Here is a 27,313-nt window from a genome sequence, read left to right on the forward strand (position 1 = left end):
GTTTTTGTCTGTCTGTGTGTCTGTCTTCCTGGCTGGGCGTGGCTGACCTACTTCTGGATTCCCGCCAACTCACCTCCTCAGCTGCTGCTCGTCACCCTGATTACTACTACTCACCTAAATTTATGCCCGGTTCCATCATCCAGTATTCACCAGTTCGTCGTCTAACCACAGTGGTAATACGTCTTGGTCTCTTAGCTTATTGCTAAAACTAAATCTCTAGTGTTCTTGTTTTTCTTTAGGAGGAAGCGATGCAGTTGGTACATGCCGGACTATCTCCTAAGAAACGTCTTCGATGTATGAGGTCTGGAAAGTGCCTCTACTGTGGCAAATTGGGGCATTTCCTTGCTGGCTGTCCTGTCCGCCCAAACGCAGGAGCTCGTCAGTGAATTTGGGGGTCCTGACGAGTCCACATCCTACTCCAATTGTAGCCCCTACTTTGCGCCGTTTTCTCATTCCTGCCAGACTTTGTGCTAACTCTCAGTCTTTGCCCTTCTCGGCCCTCATTGACTCTGGAACAGAGGACAGTTTTGTGGACCTAGAACTAGCAAAGCAGCTGGGTCTCAACTTGGAAACATTACAGGATCCTATGACTGCTTATGCCTTAAATGGTCAAAGGATTTCTAAGGTAACACAGCAGACACAACCCGTAACCTTGATTATTTCTGGTAATCACAGAGAATTAATTCAACTTAAGGTTATTTCCGCCCCAGCTACCCCTTTGGTTCTTGGTTACCCTTGGCTTCGCACCCACAATCCACATATTGATTGGGCTGGAGGTAGAATCATTGAATCGAATCAGTTGTGTCACCTTAACAGTTTGCAGTCTGCTGTGCCTCCCGTCTCTGTTCACCCTATGCCTGCTCCATGTGTCTCAGCTGTCGTAGATGTATCCCGCGTTCCTGATGTTTACCGCAACCTGAGTGAGGCCTTCAGCAAGGATAAGGCTCTCTCTCTCTCTCCTCATCGTCCCTATGATTGTCTCATCGATCTTCTTCCTGGGGCAGACTCTATAATTTATCCCGGCCAGAGAGAGAGGCTACGGAAAAATATATCGGTGACTCCCTGGCTTCAGGTATTATTCGTCCTTCTTCCTCCCCTCTGGGTGCTGGGTTTTTCTTCGTGGACAAGAAGGACACATCACTCCGACCCTGTATTGACTTTTCGTGGGTTAAATAACATCGACCTCAGAAATGCTCACCACTTGGTTCGTATCCGCCAAGGAGATGAGTGGAAAACTGCCTTTAACAACCCACTTCGTCACTTTGAATATCTATTCATGCCCTTTGGACTCACTAACGCCCCAGCTTTTTTCAGGCCCTAGTTAATGATTTTCTCAACCAGTTCGTTTTTGTGTACCTTGACGACATTTTGATCTTTTCCAAGAGCCTGGAGGAACACCAGAACCACATCAGCCAGGTTCTTCAGAGGCTGCTTGAGAACAAACTGTACGTCAAATCTGAGAAATGTGAGTTTCACCAGGAACGGGTCAGCTTCCTGGGATACATCATCAAGCAAGGCAGGTTGGAGGCAGATCCTGGAAAGATTCTAGCTGTCACTGAGTGGCCAGTCCCCACAACTCAGAGAGAGTTGCAGAGGTTTCTGGGTTTTGCCAACTTCTATCGCCGGTTCATTAAGAACTATAGCAAGGTTGCAGCTCCACTCTCCAGTCTCACTTCAATCAAGGTCAAGTTCTCCTGGACCGTTAGCATCAGCACCACTGATGCTAACGATAATTTTCTTAGACTCAAGTTACTGTTCACTTCTGCCCCCATTCTCATCCAGCCAGACTCAAGCAAGCAGTTGGTGGTTGAGGTAGATGCATCAGACATCGGGGTTGGCGCTGTTCTGTCTAAGACAGCAGGGCCTAACAATAAACTTCATCCATGTGCCTTCTTCTCTCGCCGTCTTTCCCCAGCTCAGAGAAACTATGATGTGGGCAACAGGGAGCTGCTGGCGGTGAAGATGGCGTTGGAGGAGTGGCGACACTGGCTCGAGGTCAGCGAGCTACCATTCCTAGTTTGGACTGACCACAAAAACCTAGAGTACATCCAGTCAGCCAAACGTCTAAACTCCCGACAATCCAGGTGGGCCCTCTTCTTTGGTCGTTTCAACTTCTCTCTGACATATCGCCCTCGTTCCAAAAATACCAAGCCTGATGCCCTGTCCAGGTCGCTCACTTCTGTGGGACCAGTTACCTCTGTTGACTCTACTCTCCCCCAGAGTTGTGTTGTGGGTGGAGATCACTAACTCTATCCAGGAGGCGCTATTGGAGCAACCAGACCCAGGAAACGGTCCTCCTAACCTTCAGTTTGTCCCCAACTCTGTCCGCTCCCAAGTTCTGCAGTGGGTCCACAGTTCTCGTTTCGCCAATCGTCCTGGGGCTAACTGCACACTCTCCCTTCTCAGGAGACATTTCTGGTGGCCAACTGTTGATCATGACACTAAGGAGTTTGTTTCAGCCTGCACTACATGTGCTAGGAGCAAGGCCTCCCATCAGAGACCTGCAGGATTGCTCCAACCTCTTCCAATTCCAAGTCGACCCTGGTTGCATATTGCTCTGGACTTTGTCACCGGCCTACCTCCCTCACAAGGTAACACAACTGTTCTCACTGTTGTTGACCCTTTCTCTAAATGTGCCCATTTTGTAGCCCTGCCCAAACTCCCCTCTGCCCTGGAGACCTCCCAATTACTCACCCAGCATGTCTTCCGTCTGCATGGAATTCCGGCTGACATTGTCTCAGACCGTGGCCCTCGGTTCACCTCTCTGGTTTGGAAGAATTTGTGTAATTCGCTTGCTGCATCGGTCAGTCTAACCTCTGGTTATCATCCCCAGTCTAACGGCCAAACTGAAAGGGCCAATCAAGACCTGGAATCAACTCTCCGCTGTGTTGCCAATCGCAATCAATCAACCTGGAGCTCCCTTCTACCCTGGGTTGAGTATTCCTTCAATTCACTCACGTCTTCTGCTACTGGTCTCTCACCTTTTGAAGCCTCCTTAGGATACCAACCTCCCCTGTTTCCTGAAGAAGAGAGTGAGTTGGCAGTTCCATCTGTTCAGCAACATGTTTGTCGGTGCCGTAAGATTTGGAGGGACACTCGCTCGGCTCTCCTCCGGACTTCTGCCAGAAATCAACGGTCAGCCAACCGCCACAGACATGTCGCTCCCCCTTACACCCCTGGACAATCAGTTTGGTTGTCTTACAAGAATATCTCCCTCCTTACCGAGTCTAAGAAGTTGTCCCCTCGGTTTATTGGCCCCTTCCTCATTGAGCGCATTATCAACCCCTCGGTTGTCCACTTGAAGCTTCCCAGGTCCATGAAGATTCATCCCACCTTTCATGTTTCTCAAATCAAGCCAGTTCACACCAGTGACCTGTGCCCTCCAACCGTTTCCCCTCCTCCCCCCCGAGTTATCGATGACAATCCTGCCTACTCCGTGCTCAGACTCATGGATGTCAGGCGCCGGGGCAGGGGCTTTCAGTATTTGGTTGACTGGGATGGGTATAACCTTGAAGAACGCTGTTGGACCCTGTTATGGTGAGGGAGTTTCACAGAGCACATCCAGACAAGCCTGGTGGTCGCCAGGAGGCTCCCGTTGAGGAAGGGGGGGGGGGGGGTTGGGCTATTAACTGTAGGTTCTGCAGTTCTGCCTCCTTCTTTTTCCCATCTGTGTTTTTTTTTGTCTGTCTGTGTGTCTGTCTTCCTGGCTGAGCGCTGCTGACCTACTTCTGGATTCCCGCCAACTCACCTCATCAGCTGCTGCTCGTCACCCTGATTACTACTACTCACCTACACCAGCATTTACACCCGGTTCCATCATCCAGTATTCACCAGTTCGTCGTCTAACCACAGTGGTAATACGTCTTGTCTCTTAGCTTATTGCTAAAACTAAATCTCTAGTTTTCTTGTTTTTCTTACCGTGTACTCTCTCTGTCCAGTATCCATCTACCTGCTCCTCTGCCTGCCGCGTCCAGCCACCATCCCTCCAGCTGTGTTCCTCCATGCTTCCCCGCTCTCCTGATCCAGTCAGTTCTCTCTCTCGTACCCAAGATCCCTGGCTTCTGTCCTCCGCTCTGCTCTGGAGACATTCCCAGGCCCAGGCCTTTTTTGGATTAACTATTCCCTCTTCAGTTCTGTCCCAGCCTGTTTTTGGATATTAAACCCTATTGCTACATAAACTTCAGTCTCCTTTCGTAAGTGTTCAGTATTGTGGGTTCACTCCTGTAAACGTTCGGAGAGCGTAACACATATACAAGCATTAAACACACGCAGTACAATGTAACAGCTACGCGTACAGATGTAGCACCTCATTTCGGACAGTTTGAAACGTGAGGGCATTGATTGGTACGTGATCTGCCCTCGCTCAAGGGAAAACCTCCAGCTTGACTTGAGACCGCCCCCGTGATAAATAAATGTAATTATAATGAAGCCAGCTGCAATGGATCATTGATCCACCAGGGGGTGCAGTGGGATTCCACACTGGAGCTCATGTGAAATTAAGTCAGATACAGTACGCTGGATGTACAGCGGAACTTTGTTAAGATCCATATGTCACGGATATCATACTCTGTGCTAAATAAGAGACATGTAATCATTTACAAAACATCACCATGTTGTTATTTAACAAAACAATGTTGTTTAGTCGAAAAAAACGAACGGGAGGAAATGCAGCCCGGCTCTCGATTTTTAAACCTAATTTAATCATCATCTTCACCACGATCATTTGTGTTTATGTTCGCCGAATTGACATGAAATCACTGACACATATAAATATACTGTATTCAACTTCATTAAAACGTTATTAACGTACCTAAACTCAGTAATTCACTAAAAATATTTATATTTTAATGGAGCCTCGTCGGCAGATCAGGATCCCGACGCATAGCGGAGGAATCTTGATCAGCATGAAGGGTGTTATTTTCCCCATAAGGAACAAGTCACTGCAAATTATCCCGCTTATTACATGGCCACATTCTCAACAAAGTAACGACATGACTCCCAATATTAATTGAAATGCTTTTATGGATTTAGAAAATGTTTTTATTGATTTAAAAAAACCTATTAACTGTAGGTTACTCTGAGTGACAAGTTTACAGTTAGTGACGTAAAAACACCATAAAAACTGGTGAGTTGAAAGCAATACGGGAGGTAAAAAGAACTAGAATAATTGTGATTTATTGTGGCTTTTATGTTTTAGGTACAACATTTTATATAATTCGGGCTTATAATTCACCCTTCTCTAAAAGCCTTCAACAATGACAATATTCATACACACACACACACACACACACACACACACACACACACACACACACACACACACACACACACACACACACACACACACACACACACACACACACACACACACACACACACACACACACACACACACACACACACACACACACCCCTTTTAAAAACGCTCCCTTTTTTGGTCCATCTGCGGCGGTAATAGGTTTGTGCGCTGTGATGATTCGGCTGTTCCTTTAGTAATGAATATTAAATGTTGTGAGGAAATCTTTCCACCAATATTCCAAAATGTATCCACTTCAGGTTTACGAAAGTAACTGTAAGACACTTTAATATTTTATTGAAAAAAAGTTACATTGCACACACACAACACACATCACACAAATTGACCCGATTTGCGGTTCTAGTGTTCTCACTAATTAATTAAACCAGTTCAATACGCATTATTCTTATTCTTATCATTCTTTATGAGCGCAGAAATAGTCTTAAAATCAGACGTGTTTTTTAAATGAAATCTGACGGCAGGCAGAGAGCTCTGATCACCTATGATAAATGCGCCACACCTAATGGTATAGTGGTGGTAGGAATTTGGCTTTCTGTCAAAAACCTTGATAGCTCTCTTGTTCAGCTGTTCTATGGGTTTTAGGTTTGTGGCACAAGCAAACGACCAGTTTGTCAAACAGTATTCAATGTGGAATAGAATCATACAATGGAGGTATAACTTTGCAGCATTGACAGTTAAGAAAAGTCTTATTTGTTTAAAATGTTGCAAGTTGAATTTAACAGTATTGGATACTTTCTTAATATCAATCAATCAATCAATATTTATTTATATAGCCCAATATCACAAATGTTACATTTGTCTCAGTGGACTTCACAGTTTGTACAGAATATCAGTATGACAATACGACACCCTCTGTCCTTAGACCCTCACATCGTACAAGGAAAAACTTCCGGAGAAAACCCACAGTTTAAAGGGAAAAATGGGAGAAACCTCAGGGAGAGCAACAGAGGAGGGATCCCTCTCCCAGGACGGACAGACGTGCAATAGATGCCGTGTGTAAATTGAAAAGATAATACATTTGCAACATAGGTAGTCCAAATGTTTGGAAATGCATGTGTGTATAATAGGAAGATGAATCCACGAGGATATCCATCCAGGACTTATGATCCAGGACCACAGCCACGACTCAAGATCCAGGACTCGCGATCCAGGACTCGCGATCCATGACACAGGACCGCAGGATCATCCATGACTCCGGATCCCGGCGTATATAGACACCAAAAAGAAAGACATTTGGGGAAGCTGGGTTAATCGGAACATGAGAGTACACAGGTATAGACAGAGAGAAGGAAGAAGTAAGATGTCCCCCGACAAACTAAGCCTATATCAGCAAAACTAGGGGCTGAATCTAATCAGCCCTAACTATAAGCTTTATCAAAAAGGAAGGTCTTAAGCGCACTCCTAAAAACGGATAGGGTGTCTGCCGCCCGAACACAAACTGGAAGCTGATTCCACAAAAGTGGAGCTTGATAAGAAAAGGCTCTGGCTCCCATTGTATTTTTAGAGACTCTAGGAACAACCAACAACCCTGCATTCTTGGAACGTAATGCCCTAGTAGGACAGTAGGGTATAATGAGTTCTTTAATGTAAGATGGCGCCTGCCCATTAAGGGCTTTGTATGCGAGAAGAAGAATTTTAAATTCTATCCTGTGTTCTATTGGGAGCCAGTGTAAGGCAGCCAGAACAGGAGTAATGTGGTCCCTTTTCCTAACTCTGGTTAGTACACGAGCTGCAGCATTTTGAATCAGCTGAAGCGACTTGACTGACTTCTTGGTACACCCTGATAATAAGGAGTTACAATAATCCAGCCTTGAAGTAACAAATGCATGGACTAGTTTCTCTGCATCGTTTTGAGGCAAGATATGCCTGATTTTTGCAATGTTACGTAGATGGAAGTAGGCGGTCCTTGAAATTGATTTTATGTGGGCGTTAAAGGATAAATCCTGATCAAATATAACACCAAGATTCCTTACAGTCTCACTGGAGGCCAAATTAATGCCATCCATAGTTAGTATATCTTTAGATAATTTGTTTCGTAGATTCTTCGGGCCAAGTACAATAACTTCAGTTTTGGTCGTGTTTAACATCAAAAAATATAAGGTCATCCACGTTTTTAAGTCCTTGAGGCAGTCTTGAATTTTATTTAGATGATTAATTTCATCAGGCTTGATTGATAAATATAGTTGAGTATCATCCGCATAACAATGAAAGTTTACAGAAAGATTCCCTATAATATTGCCTAACGGAAGCATATAATGTGAACAAAATAGGTCCGAGCACTGAGCCCTGTGGCACTCCATGGCTAACTTTGGTTTGCATGGAAGATTCATCGTTGACACGTACAAACTGAGAGCGTTCAGATAGATAGGACCTAAACCAGCCTAAAGCAGTTCCCTGTATGCCAACTAAGTGCTCTAGTCTTTGCAATAGGATATCATGGTCGATAGTATCAAATGCAGCACTGACATCGAGCAAAACAAGAATAGAGACAAGTCCCTTGTCTGAGGCTATTAGAATGTCATTTGTGACTTTAACCAGAGCTGTCTCTGTGCTATGATGTGTTCTAAAGCCAGACTGAAAATCTTCAAATAAATCATAGTTTTTTAAGTAATCACACAGCTGTTTTGCGACTGCTTTCTCAAGAATTGTTGAGAGGAACGGAAGATTAGAAATAGGTCTATAGTTGGCTAAAACCTCTGGATCGAGGTTGTGCTTTTTAAGAAGCGGTTTTATCACTGCTACTTTGAATGATTGTGGAACATAGCCTGATAATAAAGACATTCATAATATTTAATAAAGAAGTGCTAATTAATGGAAAAACTTCTTTTAACAGCTTAGTTGGAATCGGGTCTAAGATACACGTTGATGGTTTAGAAGAGAGAATCATTTAATTTAATTGTTCAAGGTTTATGGCTGAAAAGCATTCTAGTTTACTATCTAGTGTAATATTAGAACTTACGTTTCCGGGAGCTGTTGATAATACTATACTGGTCAAAGGCAAGAGGTCATTAATTTTGTTTCTAAGAGTAACAATTTTATCGTTAAAAAAGCACATCAAATCATTACTACTGAGTGCTATGGGAATAGAAGGCTCAATCGAGCGGGGCTCTCTGTCAGCCTGGCTACATTGCTGAAAAGAAATCTTGCATTATTCTTATTCTCATCTATTAATGAAGAGTAGTAGGCTGCTCTCGCTTTACGCAGTGCTTTCTTATATTCATTGAGAGTAATATGCCAAATTAAACGAGATTCTTCAAGTTTAGTGGAACGCCATATACTTTTGCTTTATTTTGCGGGTTTCGGCATTATGTCATGGAGCTAATCTTTGTTGTTTTATTTTCTTCTTTTTCAAAGGAGCAACAGAGTCTAATTTTATTCGCAGCGCATCTGTAGCACTATCAACAACATGATCAATTTGGGGTGGTGTACATTTCGTATAAGTTTCCTCCCTTACATGCAGACATGCTATCGAGTTAAGTATTGGTGGAATCTCTTCCTTAAATTTGGCTATAGCACTAACAGATATGTTGCTGCTGCAGGAGCTTTTGACTAATGCTTTGTAGTCTAGTAACAGTACTTCAAAAGTTACTAAGAAATGGTCGGATAAAGCAGGATTATGCGGTTCGACTAATAGTTGCTCAATTTCAATACCATAAGTCAGAACAAGGTTGAGAGTGTGATTATAGCAGTGGGTTGGTTTATTTACACTCTGACAGAAACCAACATAATCTAATATAGAGTTAAATGCAACAGTAAGGCTATTTTTATCATCGTCAACATGAATATTAAAGTCACCTACGATAATTACTCTATCTGTTTTAAGTACCAAAGCTGATAAAAACTCAGAGAATTCTGATAAGAATTCTGAATAAGGACCTGGTGCACGGTACACTGTAACAAATAAGATTGGCTGCAAAGTTTTCCAGGTTGGATGCGTAAGACTAAAATCGAGATTTTCAAAGGAGGTATAATTTAATTTTTGTTTAGTATTGATAAGTAAACTTGAGTCAAAGATTGCTGCAACTCCACCTCCTCGGCCCGTGCCTCGGGCAATATGAGTATTGATATGGCTGGGTGGAGTGGCCTCATTTATGCTGACATATTCTTCATGTCTCAACCAAGTTTCAGTGAGTCAGCATATATCAATATTATAATCTGATATTAAATCATTTAACAATATTGCTTTAGATGCTAGAGATCTTATGTTTAAGAGACCACATTTAATCTTCCTGTTTTGTTGCACTGTAGTAGTTGTTACATTTACTTTTATTAGGTTATTATGTATGACACCTCTATTAGGTTTTACCTTAAATTGTCCTTGGGCAGACACAAACACCGTTAATATTGGGTATTTTATTGGGTTCGGGATTCCTATGGATGACTGCCTAGGAGAGAGCGCAGAGAAGCGTGTAAGACTGCGACTCTGCCTCCTGGTCTCAACTCCAATTTGTCATGGATTAAGTCCACAAAGCCCTGAAATGTTTGCCGAAATGAGATGCCATCTCTTAATCAGACCAGGTTTTCCCCAGAAGGCTGTCCAATTATTTACGAAGCCCACATTGTTTGCTGGGCAACACCAAAGGGGTGGGGGGGGTTGGGGGGGGGGGGGGTGCTAGTGAATTAATTTCATATTTGTGGAGTTAGGTGGTCCATGAGTGTTTTTTATTGGTTAAGTGGTCCTTGGTATGAAAAAGTTTGAGAAACACTGCGCTAGTGGATTGTCAAAGGGGGAGCCTCGTTGCGGGGAAATTATACAGATGGCTAGTCCGCCCCTGAAAATGTCTATGCAAACGTTATTATATTTTTTAAATTATAAAAAAGATTAATCAATTTTATTTTATAATTTTTTTTAAATCACAATTTATGTAAACAAATATTTCCAAGGCACACCTTTATAATTATTAGGATAAATAAAAATAGGTTTGAAATCATTCCAATGTATAGACTACTATACTGTAGGACAGTAAACCAAACATATCGTTTAAAACTGGAGAGTTTTAAAAATATGCATAAATAAATAAATGTCAACTGGTAAAATAAGATATGAATGAACAACACAAATAAAATAAGCTACATTTATTTGTTATTGGCTATGGTAGGTTATTGGAAATTTTCACATACTTATTTGATTAATAAAATGCAAACAGATCTTTTTCATTTGGGTGTTTAGAGTTCTATCCCCTAGATCAGTCTCTAGTAATTGGGCGCTCAAAGTGCATAGAAACAGCTCAGTTCTGTCCTCATTTCCTGCGATCTTCTTCCTGCAGTCATTCAAAATGAATGTTTCTTAAAGTTTGAGTCCAATATGACTCCAAGATACCTGAAGTGAGAGACTAGTTATATTTCTGCTCCGTTTAAAAACACATGGGATCCTTCGATTTTTACTGGTCGTTTACTGAACATCATGCATACTGTTTTTTTTACATTTAACTGTAAGCAAATCTTGTTCAGCCAGTGTTGAAACTTGTTCAACACAAAGCATTAGAGAGACAAGATGAGATCATTTCAGTGTTTTTCCCATGTACAAAGATGACCGCATCATCGGCATACTTTTTCACATTCAACTCAGGACATAAAGTCATTTATGTACAGTGAAAACAGTAATGGTCCAAGAATGGAACCTTGTGGAACCCCAATAGGGTTGACAAGGTAGGGGGATTTGGTACCGTTGACCGAAACACACTGTTTTCTGTTCGATAAGTAAGACTTAAACCAATGTATCGAAACTGCCGAAAAATTGAAATGAGTCAGCTTTGTAAGGAGCACTTGGTGATCAACAAGTGTCAAAAGCCTTCCTGAGATCAAGGAAGACAGCACCTACATATGGGCTTGTGTCCAACATACACTTAACCTTTTCCACAAAGACACAGTTAGCTGTCTCAGTGGAGTGGTGAGCACGAAAACCAAACTGCATTGGGTGGAGTGGAGCGAAGCCTTGGTCTAAATGTTTGGTGATTAGTTTTGACACCCATTTCTCAGCTATCTTAGAGACACAGGGAACGATGCCGATTGGTCTGTAATTGGACATTATTGGCTTATCCCCAGATTTAAAGATTGGTGTCACCGTGGCCACCTTCCAAGATGATGGAACCTCCCTTGTGCTGATAGATTGACTCACTAGCATAGTAATTGGTTGTATTAGACCGTCATTATGTGTCTTTATGAAGTTGGTGTCGAAATCATCTGCATCCCTAGCCTTAGAACCTCTTAACCCTGAGATTATATTGTTTACCTCCACCTCTGTGATTTCTTCCAGGTCAAAAATGGGGTGTGTATCCACAATCGGGCTAGGTGAGACCTCAGATGGCGGGAAGAGCTTTGTAATATCCAGAGCACTATTTATGAAATACTAATTTAGAGAGTTGGCCAATACAGCAGGGTCTTTTATCAGGGCATCATTGATTTATTATTCTAGAACATCATTTTCCTGTTTTGTATGTTTAACTAATAGTTTATTTAAGATTTGCCTAACTTTTTTACCATTACCTTTCGCACCTTCAATTATATTGATGAAGAAGTTTGCTTTGGCCTGTCTTATAGTTTGTGTTACCTTGTTACGAGCATGAGTGAATTTCTGTCTGTCAGTAGATAGTCTGGATTTCAAGCTCTGCTTTAATAGTTGGTCTCTAGATTTCATGAGATTCCTGCATTGTAGATTCAGCCAGGGAAGATGATTTTCCTTCCTATCCCTAAGGCACCCTCTCCTTGAGAAGGAAGACATTGTATCATTCACTTTAGATATAAACAAATCACTGTTTTCACCAATGTCTTCAGAGGAGAGGCATATTCAATCATTTTCACTGCCTCCATAAAACATTGTTGCGGATTTTGGGGGATGAAACGTGAACCAAAGGCAGGGGTTTTAGGTGTGGCCATGAACCTTTTTCTTTGTGAGTTTCCTGGTAAAAAGAATGATTATGATTATGGTCAGAAAGACCAGTCAGGAAGTTGTATGTTTTAACTATTCTGTCAGCTTTGTTAGTAAATACTACATCTATCATAGTCTTGGAGGTTTTAGTTATTCTATTCGGTTGATCCATTAGTTGTATTAAGTTGTGTTAATCCGTGGTCCGTTTTAAGTTCTTTCTATTTTGTTTGTCATTCCAGTTTATGTTAAAGTCTCCTAAAATGATTAGCTCGAGACAGCTAACGGCTAACAACGGCTAGCAGCTAACGGATAACAACGATGACTAGCGGGTAACGTGGACAGCTAACGGCTAGCAACCAACGGCTGACTACTTCCAAGTGTTAACATCTGACTGTTAAAATGTTTTGGTGGTGCCGGAGAGGAGGTTCTACCAGGCCTGGCTGACCTCGTGTGGACACTCACTTTTTCACCACCTCGACGGCGGTTCCGGACGTCGCCCACGTTTTCATCGGCGCCTGGCTGGCGCACTTCTGGACCTCGCCTCGACAGTTTCGGACGTCGCCCATGCTTTCATCGGCCAATGGGTGGCGCGCTTCGGGACCCTGTTTGGCCTCTCCGCTGTCCACGGCTCCTTCCTCCCAGGGAGACTGCTCCTGCGTGTTTGCCTGCGGCCCGGGCTGCGCTCCTCCCTGCTGGAGACCACCGGGATATTCATGCCCGTCCCCTCTTCACGGCTCAGCGACCCAGTTTTCTACCGCTGGCGGATGTGTTTTTTCGTTCGCCTCAACGCCTACCGAGGCCCCCCTGCGGCCCCCTTACGACGGCCCGTTCCGTGGCCCGGCCCTCTCCTGCAACCACACCCTCCTTGGCCCCTGTGGTGTTTCCTCCCGGACGCGAGGATGGTGCCATTTAGAATTTAAAATGCTGCTTGATCATTCATTTTGTTCTCGGCAAACAATATTATGAATCCTCTATTCAAAACTATTATTCAGTATCCATCGACATGAAAATAACAAAAAAGTTCATGCTGGACTCAAACCGTGTCCTAATAGCAAAAATCCCTCGCGCCATGCGCGTTATGAGTGAGCCACGGGTCAATACGATGTATTTTATCATTACAGGTTATTTTATCACATTAACATTGTTAAAAGAGTCAGAACAATTCAACCCGACCATCGTTTATAATGTGAGTGAATGTATGTACACTTTAAATCATATAATATAAATATTATAGTAGGTATTTGCTTTGAAATAGTATATAGGCCTACTGACTGAGCATCATTAAGACCCACCCACCGAGATCAGATATCCTAGTTTATCAGCCTTCGAGCCTACATTATGTTGTGATAAGTGGTCTTTTTACGTATTATGTATTGTAGTGCACACATTAAGTTCAAATATGCAAATCAGGCCATGTGTTTCGTTATGTAGTAGCTATAATCATCACCTGTCATGGAAAGACAACAATAACAAGGAATTAATATTAATATTACCAAGTTACAAAGAAATAGATAAAACACGTGAGAACAAAGAACACATAGATAAATCAATACACTCTCACTCCATAATCGTCCAGGAGCGACGTTTGGTCAGGGTCCCGTGGCGTGCAGTTGTGACGCTCCTAGGCTCCTTCAGCTTCATAAAGGGACGCAAATGGCTTTCAACTGATTGCAATGTATTCCCATCTGCGGCGGGATTTGACGCTCATGGAAGCACGGCATTCGTTTGTGTCGGCTGCCCTTAAAGGCAATGTGAGCATCCATTCCCATTGGATAACGGAGAATTGTACACCCGCAAGTAAGTATTCCCCTTACTGTCGATTGATTTTACAGTGATATCTGCACTACTTAGACCCTCCAGAAAAACGCGATTCTGCGATCGCAGAATTTACCGCATAATCAGCAAAATGGCGCAGATTTCTAAAAGGCCGCATATTTATCAAAAGGCCGCATAATCCCCGCATTTTTCAACACAAAGTTGAAAAAAAAAAAAGTTAACTCGTCTTGACGTGACGTCATCAGCTCGCGCATCATAGAATGTAAACAACACTGTATAGAGTGAACGTGTCAGAACGTGTTTCTCTATCGTGTCACACGATAGAGAAAACACCAAAATGAAAATATCTAATCCATCTCATTTACCGACGAACATTTCTACTAAAGACCGGGCAAAAACTGGGGGGAAACTATTCTGCACCCCGTGCAACTGTAAAATCGACGGTGACGACCCGCTTTGATTCATTCAAACATTCGAAAATGCTTTCTGCTGCTTCGGACAAGAAAGCCAAACAACTCATGTTCACGAGGCATCAATCTCCAAAACCCTTTCGAGGGCTACAAGAAACGAGGTGAGTAGCCTACAAGATTGAAGCGGCAGATAACGAACGAGTAAATGAAAACAGAATGAGGCGGAGAAGTGTGTGTGTGTGTGTGTGTGTGTGTGTGTTTGTGTGTGTGCGTGAGATTGAAATAGCCCAATTGCTTTTACAATAAATAAACATTGAATGTGTTTAATTGAATAGTAAAGGGGTTTAACGTTAGTGGCAGGTTGTGTGTGAGAGAGAATAAATAAGACAGCCCAATATTTAAAAAAAAATCGATAATTTTTTCCCGCATATTTAGCATATTTCGCAACTTTCCGCATATTTCGCAACTTCCCGCAGTTTCACCGCATAAAATCACATAAAACCCCGCATGTTTAATCGCATAATCAAGGATTTTAGCCCGCATAATCAAGGAATTTAGCCCGCATAATCAAGGAATTTAGCCCGCATAATCAAGGATTTTTGCCCGCGTTTTTCTGGAGGGTCTAACTACTCATCGACTAAAAATGACCAGATTATCCTTGTTAATTACACAACATTGATTGGTTTAAATTGTGTGCAATGCTTTTGTATTTTTCCCCTTCGATTCGGAGAAACAAATATTTTTCCGGAGTAAAGGAGGGCAGAAAACACAACACTACCCAGAATCCCCAGCTATTGTTTAGGACTACACCTTGTGCTCTGTTTGACAAACCCCGTTTTTTTTCACTATTCATTCCAGTGGCTGGCGCCTATGTCAAGTGATCTTCAAATTTCTCCCTGCAGAAAAAGAAAAACATGGCCGAACTTCGTTTTATTCTCTGTGGAAAATGCCTATTTTAAAGTTAGTTTGGCCATTAAAATGCGTTTTTATGTTATTTGATGCAAGAAATATGAGTTGTTATTTCAGATTATGTGTGCAGTGGATGTACATGATCTTTAGCTTGCTAGTTATTACGAAGATTACTTCAGGAAATTGCGTCCATAGAACGTTTTCATTGTTACCAAGGTGGTTGCTAGGGACGCTGCTATCGATATTATTTCTGTTATGTTGTGTAACTGTTTAATGGTGTTATCTTTATTGATACCCCCTTCCCCGTCAATGTATTGGTCCACAGCGCAAACATATTAGTTTAACAAAATCCGCATCTAAAGATACGTTATTTCCCCCTGTACAATTCAAGTCTCACATCTCACATCACATCGTCATTAACAAATAGACCGAAAACCTTTACATTTAAAAAAAAAAATACTTTATTCAGAGTGTGCTTGCTTTTCTCTTTGAAAGTCATCACATAACGGCATTGTAATACACGGTTCGGCTGCATTATTACATATCTGCCGTAGTTCTCTATTTATAGAGCCTTCTATTTATATAAGACTTCTAGACAAACATGAGGAACTGCCGCCAACACTGAAAACGTGACGTGGATCATAAATATATCAGCAATTAAACAACATCTTACATTTATTTTCACACAATACGCCTCTTTGCAGGATCAACACTAATTCGGCCAACTTTTATATTTCATCCAATTGGTAGATAGGCTGTATTTACACCATAAAGGTGCACAGCTGATAGAAAGGGACCTGGTGGTTAAAGCATGTTATTGAATTTCATTATTTTTATTATTAGATATTAATAGGATCCCTATAAAGTATATTCATTACTCGTTATTCTCTACTAATAGTTCATTAAAGACTGTATATAATTACTATTTTGCACATCCCTTTCAAGATTTCAAGATTTTCTAAGGTTTATTGACATATCATATTCACAAACGGTGTAGTTATGCAATTAATGAAAAACTTGGGTCGCAGGTTCCTCAATAGTGCATTACAAGACATCTATCAATATTTGTGCATACCTCAAGCAATGTTAACTATGTTCAAGCACTTATATTAACTGATAGTATACATACAGTATGAATTATACTCTTATAGGATGTATATAGATATTTCATCTCCGGCCTTGTCAGGTATTGAACAATCAATAAATAAAGAACACAGAATTATTAAATATAAAACACAGAATTTGTGTGATTATACTAAATGATTTACAAATAAACACCACTGCATATTTACAACTGTTACACATCCTGATGTAACGCAAATGTTTCCAACTTGGGATCAATAAAGTATATCTTATCTGAAGATGATCGATGGCTACTGTCATATTTGCAAAATGTGCCTCTGAACCTTGACAAGTGCATGTTTTAGGCTTATCAATTAATGTAATGTTATCAATGAACAACAGGAGGGGTCACAAACATAAGACCAGCTGTTAAATAAAGCTCTTCTGACCTTAGCTGGCATTTGGGTATATATATTAATGCTGCCCATTATGGGCACAAGCAATTTTCACCCATTTATTAATTATATGTTTTAAATTTGAGTGTTTCCTATCCCCTAAACCTCCAGGGATGTACACAGTATACTGGCAACTTCTTATTATGGGAAATACGAAAACGTCTCCCATTAGAGACGTGCCATAGATAGAGAACATGTTGCGAAACACAATATCGATAGCAGCGTCCCTAGCAACAAGTAACAAGTAGTTAATAATAATAATAAAAGACATTAAGAAAAAGGCATTTTAAACAGTCATTAAAAAGCAACACAATCTACCTGCATTGCATTACTCTAAACGTGTAGTAACGTGCTTTAACCAGTAGGTGGTTTGGGTTGAAAAGCTGTCAAGTTTACAGTGTTAACAAAAACAAAACAACACAAAAGCGATGGAAAAAACCCACAGCAACACAGAAAAGATGGTCTTAACATGACCCAGCGGTCTAGTAGTGAATATCAAAACAAAATATTACTACTAACTTTATTGTGAAATTCAAACTGAACGGTAAAAGAATAGTTTCCGGTCTATTCTGAGCCCGATCTCTGTAGATAAAAAAACCCCCAAAAACTACGACAGATGTGTAATATATTTAATGCAGCCGAACCATTTATTACAATGCATTCATGTGATGACTTTCAAAGAGTAAAGCAAGCACTGCTGAATAAAGTATGATTTTATCTTTTACGAAACGTTTTTTTTTTCATATGGAATGCAGTTGGAGGTCAACCAATCACAGAGCTTGAGAACTAATCACGGGGCACATGGTGTAGTCCTAAACGATAGCTGGGGATTCTGGGTAGTGTAGTGTCTTCTGCCATCCTTTACTCCAGGGGTGGGGAACCTCCGGCCTCCGGGCCGTATACGGCCCGCGAGAGAATTTGGTACAGCCCTCGATGTCATTTATAAACACACCCAAAAAAGAAAAAAATGTAAGAAATCTAGACCGCAAAAAAATTAAACAAGTGAGTGCCTGTTTTTCCTGGCCAAAGTCAGGGTCCTTGAACACAACACGAGCCTAACGTGTCATCACGTGGTATATGTCCCGACTGACAGGGGTGCAGTTCTGACGGAGAGCACAAGAACGCCGCTCCAGCACTTCAGAAATTGCAGTACCGATAAGGAGCCGTACACATGCTGCAGTTTGTTCGTGGCTGTGTCTTTAGCTGAAAGCCCAGTGGCGATCTGTTCATCTGTCATACTGATCATACAGTCAATAACTTTGTTGTTATTAGCATCTGGTTAGCTAGCTATGCTAACGAATATAAGAAGCTTTTTCTACAACCAGTAAGGTAAAGGCACACCTTTATATGACCATTATAGTTATAAAAAAATAAGACAATAAAGTAAACAGGTATAAAATACTACAGTATATGACAGTAAAAAAAAAGTTGTTATTAATAAAGAAGAATACAGTTTAAATGGGGAGTGATTTGTAAAATATCCATAAAGAAAAATAAATCTGCTTCCAGTTCTTTTAGATATGGGTGTTGAGAGATGTAGCCTATCCATAGATCTCCTAATGTTGCTCTCAAAGTGCAGCAGATTGATGCGTTTAACTTCCCGGGGGAGCATGCCCACCAGACCCCCCTAGAGGAGGTTAGGCCCCCCCCCCCCCCCCCCCCCCACTTAAATCATGTTCACATGGATAGGAAACTAAATACATTTGCACACATCTTGTGTCCATATCTTTCTGTTTTGGTGGTCATGCCACACCGTGCACGTGCATGCATACACGAGTCATGGTGAGATATCTGGATTAAGAGGTTGCTTTTTCTTTGCACAGCATGAAATGAATGGGCTGTGATTTTAGTTTTTTTAACCAGAGGTCAATAATTTGTACGGCCCTCTGAGGATATTGTAAAATTTGAAATGGCCCTTGAGAGGAAAAAGGTTCCCCACCCCTGCTTTAGTCCGAAAAAATATTTGTTTCTCCGAATCGAAGGGGAAAAATACAAAAGCATTGCACACAATTTAAACCAATCAATGTTGTGTAATTAACAAGGATAATCTGGTGTTTTTTAGTCGATGAGTAGTGCAGATATCACTATAAAATCAATCGACAGTAAGGGGAATACTTACTTCCGGGTGTACAATTCTCCGTTATCCAATGGGAATGGATGCTCACACTGCCTTTAAGGCAGCCGACACAAACGAATGCCGTGCTTCCATGAGCGTCAAATCCCGCCGCAGATGGGAATACATTGCAATCAGTTGAAAGCTATTTGCGTCCCTTTATGAAGCTGAAGGAGCCAAGGAGCGTCACAACTGCACGCCACGGGACCCTGACCAAACGTCGCTCCTGGACGATTATGGAGTGAGAGTGTGTTGGATAAACGCATAAACGTTAAGTTAAAAACGAAAACATGTTAACAACAGTGTGAAAAATATATATGTGTTTCTAGTTCTCAACGTAGCCTATGTGAGTACCCTCGTCATTCGGTGGCGCTCTATCGATGCATAACAAAAGTTAACCAAGTAAACGCCGTGGTCCGTTGCGAAAGCAAAAGTCACATTTTATCTGGATAAGTGCGGCTAAGTGCAGAATACCGTTTTGATAAGGGTGTAGTGGAGAGTTAGAGATAACTCAGTGTTGGGACTAGTTTTGTGTCTATCACAAGGTTCACCCAGGTGTGTCGGCCAGAACACCGCTTAAGGCCAAAGGTCCAGAATAGAGGAAATGAGGAGCTAAAATGAGGAGCTAAGATGAGGCTTGACTTCTTTACTTATTTGGGCAGACATACAGATATTTGTCTGTGTGTGGTTTTTCCTACAAGTGAAATAAACAAAATACAATCAATATAAGATAACTTATGCATACATACATAATATACATAATAATGCCAAACCCTATAGAAATAATAATCTAGACAAGCTATAATACATATAATATGTCTCCCTTGTCTTATAATCATAAACACATTAACATATAATTTCAAACACTCTTTACCAGGCACACACAAAGATTCAAAGTTAAGCTACCGCTAATGAATAACATTCGACTTCCGTTTGGCGGAAAGCGGCAGCCGGTGCTCTTATTGTGAAACGCTACAGACATGCTATTTCCGGTAGCCGAGTAGCGGAGCAATAAATGAACTGTAAACACATAATATCTCACCTTTAACGCCACATAAACATTTATCCACATAAACTACATCCTATTACATTAATAAGAGGTCTGTGCCACTCAACACGATGTATATAGCCCTAACTTTGAGACAGGAGTGCCGACTCACTTGAGGAGTGACTTAATGAGCAGCCATAATAAACATGGACAGATCACATGAGCACAGAGATTCTATATCGTATAGAGAGGCGAAGTCCCGCCCATCTACTTCCGACCCATGGGACCCCGGAAGCGGAAAATTATACATTGACGTCAATGGAGAGAGAAAAGTCATCTTTCGATCCCGTTTGAATTGTGCCACGAATGACACATATGATGTTTGTCAAATTAAAAGAACATTTTGCAAGTCAAAAAAATAAAAATGTGTCGTAAAACTGTGAAGTTACATTTTTTTTGTGTGAAACCGCTCAGTGAACTACAGGTCTCTGGTCTCGCACAATACGCGTCACCATCACAAAGATGGCTGTCACGTTAGTAAATTTCACCTGTTTCTTTCAGAATGAGGCGAAAAAGTATAAAACGAGGTGAAAATCACTACAAGTCTGGGCATGTTGAGAGCTGTACATACACGAAAGGGAGCGGTTCTGTAAGAGCCAGCATGCGGAACCGGCTTTACAAGGTTTCAGTGAGTAATATGAGTGCAATGTTTAAGGTTAATGTCAGCTAGCTAACAAGCTACACTAACGTGTTTTGTTTTAGCAACTAGTTTTCTCCTTAAGAACTTTGTGGTGTCTGTGTATGCTGTGGATAACATTAGTGTTCACAAGAACAAGATACACTCCCGTGTTTTGTTTTAGTTGCTCTTCAGATTGAAGCGGCCAGTTCTATATCGACTATATGTGTGATCTCCTTTTTACATCTCGTTGTGTCATTTGAGTTTATTTGCTGTGTGTAGATTCAAGGATTTTGGTTATCTTGTCCAGGGATGCAAACTTGTCACCTTTCGGCGAAATTCTCCGTTTTGAATCCAAAATAGGTCGTTTTTGTGATTCCTGTAGATCTGCAATACAAATATTTTTGGGGTATGGGAGGGGGTCTGGGACCAGGATTAATGTGCGGCCGCGAGCTTTTTTTTATATATTATAATGAAGCGCGAGCTGTGTGCTCGAGTCTTCCTGCCTGTCGGCTCTGCTCATGATGTATAATAAGCCTCTGCTGCTCGGCGATGATGGTCTAGCTTCAGCAGCTACATTACCTACGGTGCGTTCGTTAATATTAACTGTGCGTCCGGAGTCACTGTGGCACAGACTGGACCGCTGGTGAACAGCTGTTAGAACGGGCCGTTCAGGTGTTCACAGTAGAGCTCCCTGTCGGAGCGGCAGAGCGTGATGTGCACTGAAAAGTTTTTTTTTCCCGTCGCAATATTATCGTTGAGCTAGCCAACTAGCATACATTGTCACTATCTGCTAACGTTAGCTTTAGCCTTCGTTTTCTAATCGTTTTTTTCATAGGCTATAAACAGAGGTGGTATAAGTATATATCTTGTAATTGATTAAAAGTAGAAGTACTCAGTTCTTGTACTTGAGTAAAAGTAGAAGTACCAGAGTGTAGGAATACTCTGTTACAGTAAAAGTCCTGCATTCCAAATGTTCCTCAAGTAAAAGTAGAAAAGTATTATTATCAAAATATAGTGAAAGTAGCGACAGTAAAAGTAGTCATTTTGCAGATTGGTCCATTTCAGAATAATATGATATGTTTTATAATGACTGATCATTAAAGTGTTCTCAAAGCTGGTAAAGGTGCAGCTAGTTTGAATGACTTTGTATACTGCAGGCAGGGTAGCTTTTGGATTTAATTCAGGTGGAACTAAAGTCTGATTTAACACTTGATTATATTTCACATCATTCATCCACATCTGTAAAGTAACTAAAGGTATTACATACATGTAGTGGAGTAAAAGTACACCATTTACCTCTGAACTGTAGTGGAGTAGAAGTACAAAGTAGCAAAACATTGAAATACTTAAGTAAAGTACAAGTATCTCAAAATTGTGCCCAAGTATAGTACTTGTTGAGTTTATGAACTTAGTTACTTTACACCATGTGGCTATAAAGATAGAAAGACTAAGCCTTGCACAGAGGCATGAAAATACATTTTCAAAATGCTCAACAGTGCGGCCAAAATTATAAACTGACTGCTACACAATTAAAATAAATGCTTTTTATATATTTCTATTAGATGTGACTCTATGGCGTTTCTGTTAATATTAACACTGCTGCTTTAGTTGTTCTGACTGCTAAAATCCTCTGTTATTCCTCATTTTAAAGCCGATATTCTGTGGGGTCAGGGGGCTCGGATCCTTGTCACCTTTTTCATACCTGATGAGTTTGCATCCCTGTTGTCAATTTGTTTGGTTATCTAGGCACAGCTGTGTGTGACTCCCTCTGGTACACTGGTATGTGTTTTCCTAATGTAGAGAGCATTGATTAATTAATAAACTACACACTGACTCTAGATCCTGACCAAATCCTTATTTTTTGATCAAATGTTTTTCAAAAAAATGTATTGTATATTATATAACAGCTGCACATCACAGACCGGAGTCTCTGCTACTGTGGACCACGAAGGAGGGGATCATCATCCCCATCCCCAAAGACCCTGCATGGCATGGTAATCTCCTCCTCCTGGAACAATTCTACACCCAGCATATGCTCCCTGTGTTGGCCAGTAGAGAGGAGGACATTTAAATAAACATACTCTTAAAACCCTCGGACTCTGCGTTGTGTTTCGTATGTGTGATGGGGTGTTATGCAGAGGGGAGGAAAACAGGACACAGCAGATTGGGATTGTGGTGGAGATGCTGAGCAGTTATTTAATTGTTGCGTGTAATTATTATTATACTGCGTGCTTCTTAGTTATTCCATCTTTTGCTGTAACATGGATCTGTATGTAACTCTATATTTACTTGTTATCTACCACACTTCCTTCTACATCATACAGCATCATTATACATGGTGTATATAGGATATATATTTATTTGTATACATATCTGTAAATTGTATAATTTTATTTTTCGTATTTGGGATTTCTCTTTTGTCCACTCAAATACACTTGGCCCTTTCTCTTTTCCATGTGGAAAATGGCAGCTGCATATTCTGCTTTTCTCATCTGCTCCCTGTCTGCTCATCTACGATGAGAAAATTATATAATTAATTACTAATAATCATTTAAACCTGTTATTACCAATATTTCACAAATTCTTCATGTAAACTTAAGAGTACAGCTGTATGTTGAGTATGTCAACTTTGCTTGGTTCATCTTACTGGGGGGCAGCTACATGGATGTCGGTGCAGTCCACAATCATTTTGCAGTTGAAGGCAGAATGAATTTATTATTGACTCAGAATGAAGCACAACTTCATGTCATACAATACATTGACTTTATTTGTAATTGTGTAAAAACATATGAGCATTGATTAGCAAGCAGGACCTGCAGGAACAGAGAATGGTGATGGATGGAGCTGGGAAGAGAGAAGAATAAAGAAAACAGATCAACTTTATTATCGGATATTAAAAATTCAATTTCAAAACAAGTTGCCGCTCCTACAGTTTTCTAGTATGTAAAGATGATTTCACATGACCAATGCAAAATATCACACTCAATACATGTGTGTCTCTGAGGGGTGCATTGTGCCTTTGATGTATATAAATAATATACCATAACCAAATACTATTACGTACAGTGGAAATCAGGTTGCCAGAGCAGGTCAGACCAGTGTGCATGTTCCTAAGGGTCTCAGCAGTTACAGGTGAGGTAAAGAAAATAAAAGAGAAAAAGGTCAGTAACAACACTTTAAAGTAACAACACTGAATAATTATCTCTTTTAATAATTTTCTCTCAGTAATCACTCAACTACTGTCTTTCCAACAAACAGATTGACTCACCTTCACTGTCATCACAATGAAACACGTCCAGAAGAATGTCATGCAAAGCTGCCTGCCTTCCTTCCTTCGACTCTCCCTGAACTGCCTGATCTTTTAATGGTCAATGTTAACCATTTGTGCAGATAGCATTAAGTAGAAAAGATCGCTGATACTAATGTGGCGTTAGCCTACCTCCCGCCCCCTTAGCACCTGGTGGAGGGGGCGATAGGCTACTCTTCAAATGTTTCACAAAATACTTACCATCATGACTACTCTTACTGTTTAACATTTTGGTTTACTTCATGTTAAGGCTAATACAAATGACAAGGCTAAGTAATGTAATATAATGCTAACTAACATGCTCGCTACTAGCTAGGTAGCTAACTTGACTATGTTCCATGCAAAACATGTATATTACCTGATATGTTTGGTCCGACGACTCCTGGTCCTTTCATCAGACGGGAAGCGATAGAACGAGCAAGTGGTATGATCTCTTTTGTGATTACAACCTCGTACAAAGCACACAGGCATCTTGTAAAAGTGAATTTATTGGAGCAATCTCTTATATTTATTGGAGGGAATAAATCAGTCTTCTTCCTCTTTGCTTTGCGAGTCACAACCAGTCTTGGAGCATTATCGCCTATGACATCCCTTACGCGACCCAGAATGCATTTGGGATTTGTAGTCTTTCTAGTTGCGTATTATTCATAGTCTTATATTTCAGCATTTTTACGACAAACTGTGACTTTTTTTGCATGGAAATGATTGTTTAAGATTGACAAACATCATATGTGTCATTCGTGGCACAATTCAAACGGGATCAAAAGATAACTTTTCTCTCTCCATTGACTTCAATGTATAATTTTCCGCTTCCGGGGTCCCATGGAGGCTCCCGGAAGGGGAGGGACTTCGCCTCTCTATAAGGCTTCGCCCCCTAAGGCTATCGCTATTGGGTAATCCCCACTGCACGTGTGCAGCACTGACAGACTTAATCCACGCCCACCAATGACGTGGGCCCCACCTCCGGGCTCACTTCCGTATAAATAGGAAGTAGGCCCTACAATCCACTCCCCACTTTTCTTCAACACTCCGTTGCAGAAGCACTGTCAGGCACATAGCTCTTTTCAGAGCTGTTTACTAAAAAGCAAACATTCCTGGTTCCCCTGGGCCCATCCTCCCTTTCCTCCGGACGGGAGAAACAGGGCGGGGGCCCGGTGTCAACCCGACATATGAGTTACGACCGGAGCTCACGGTGTGAGTCCTGCTGGGGATTAGAGCACGCAAACGCGGCTCTCACTCCCCAGGTGTCGTGCACTCATTGTGTCCGTCTCCCTCTAGCCCTCAGACAGTGGAGAGCGGACGCTCTCGCTGCTGCGGTCGAGGATGATTGGCTGGTCCAGGAGTCTTACTCTGTGGACCAAGCCCTTTATTTATTTGATCCGAGTGGCGGGCAGTCAGGCGACTCCTTCCCCTCCATTTACGGATCACCATGTGGTTCCCCCGCCCTGTCTCCCTCTCCTCCGGCGGGGGAGACGGGGCGGGGGCCCGGTGTCAGCCGGGTAGCCGAGCCTAGGTTCGGCTGCCGGGCTGGCGCCATCACGGCTCTGCCGTCGATAGGCGGTACTGTCCAGGAACTCCCGGAGATCATTGGAAAGGCAGCCACCTAATGAGATCTCCCCGTTCCCCCGGTTCAGGAGAGCTCTCCTCCGGATGACATAAAAAAAGCTGCATAAGCGGCTGCCTCACAGCCTGTCGGCTGTAAGGCAGCAGGGCTCACGGCTCAAACCGGCTGTCTTTAAAACCTGTCGGTTAATTAGACCACCCGGGTTTGTTTCCTATGTCACATATGTGCCTCCGACACACACCTCCGCTCATTCCTCAAGCAGGTTTGAGCGTGAACCTCAATGTCTGGTTTACGAGTCTTCTCCTAAACGGCGACATGATGAGGGCCGCTGTGCAATACAGCGTGTGGAGGTGCATAAGTCAGCTGTTTGTTACCTGTCGGTTAGCAGACAGCGGGGCTCGCCGTTTGAGCCGGCTGTAACCTGTTGGTTAGCGTGACAGCAGAGCTCGCGGCACAAGCCAGCTGTAATTAACCATTTGGTTATTAGACAACAGGGCTTGACGTTTAAACCTGATGCTCCTAACCTGTCGGTTATAGGCAACACGGTTTTTCCTCTGTCCCAGATGTGCCTATACTACACACGGTCGTAATGAGCCCAGGGCTGTTATTACGCACTGTGTAAATAGCACTGCACACACCTCCGTTCATTCCTCAGCAGGTTTGAGCGTGAACGCGCCTCAATGTCCAGTTTACGAGCCTTCTCCTAAACAGAGACAGGATGAGAGCCGGTGTGAGATGCAGCGTGTGGAGGCCCCCTCGCAGCCTTTTCGGACCGGGCCCCTCTTGGGTTGCTTCACGGACAACGGCGGCAAGGGCTCTGACGTGGCTCGTCACCATGAAAACCACAGCACATCCAGAGCATGTCGCGCGCTCTCAGAGTATTACTCAGAGTGGCGACGCGTGTGTTCGATGGACAAATGGATAATAATAAGCAGCAAGGCTCACCGGTTAAGCCGGCTGCCCCTAACCTGTCGGTTATAGGCAGCATGGCTCGCTGCATAAACCGGCTGTCTTTAAAACCTATTGGTCTTTAGGCAGCTCGGACAGCTCTCCTCCGGCGCGTCACACCCCGCGGGGCAGTGACAGCCCTCTCCGTGATGCAGCTGTTAGGCATGATATCAGCTGGTCACGTGATGATCCCCCTGGGTCTCCTTCACAGTGAGGAGATTTCCAGAGGTGGTTTATTCGCCTGCGTATCGACCCCGTGCGTCAGAGGAGACGCATGGTGTACATTCCTACTTCCGTGGGTTTGGATTTAACCTACTGGAAAAATCTCCACGTCAGTGGGGGTGCCCCTGAGCAGAGTGACGTCACACACCGCAGTGTTCACAGACGCATCTCTCGCAGGCTGAGGAACGTGCATGTCGCTGGCAGTGGGGGTAAAGTGGCCGGGTCACATGTCTCTCCATATAAACGTGCGGGAATTACTCTCCGTTTGGAAAGTAAGCCAGCACTTCGCCCCGTTGTTGTACAATCAACATGTGTTGACTCGAACAGACAACAAAGTAGCGATCAGCGCAGCTGCTGAACACACATCCTACACAGCCAAATGGACAATGTTCCGTTTGGTACAGTATGTAGGCAAAAGCCTGGACCCCGTTACGGGCCCCCTGCCTCGTGCTGTCGCTCCCCCAGCTGTTGCTGGACAGGAATTGGCTTATAGCACGGTCAAAACATATGCTGCTGCCATTTCATCTTGCCACGTGGGTTTTGGGATCAGCAAGGTGTTTAGTCACCTTCTGACAAAACGTTTTATACGGGGAGCACAGAGACTCAGACCTGTGTCACGTGCTTTGGCGCCTCAAAGGGTTTTGGCTTTAGTGTTACGCGCACTGAGTAAAGCTCCATTTGAACCTTTAGATCAG

At 42.3% G+C, this 27,313-nt stretch overlaps 1 long non-coding RNA gene across 1 annotated transcript; it reads right to left on the reverse strand.

Moving 5' to 3' along the window:
• Positions 1-23,321: 23,321 nt before the first annotated feature.
• Positions 23,322-24,744, reverse strand: LOC307021318. The gene is made up of 2 exons (XR_013803119.1): positions 23,642-24,744; positions 23,322-23,421 (listed from the first exon to the last, which is right to left on the reverse strand). It is a non-coding gene; the product is annotated as an uncharacterized lncRNA (long non-coding RNA).
• Between the last annotated feature and the right edge of the window lie 2,569 nt (positions 24,745-27,313).

This window comes from Notothenia rossii (assembly GCF_949606895.1).
Source record: "Notothenia rossii genome assembly, chromosome: 1".
Classification (NCBI taxonomy): Eukaryota; Metazoa; Chordata; class Actinopteri; order Perciformes; family Nototheniidae; genus Notothenia; species Notothenia rossii.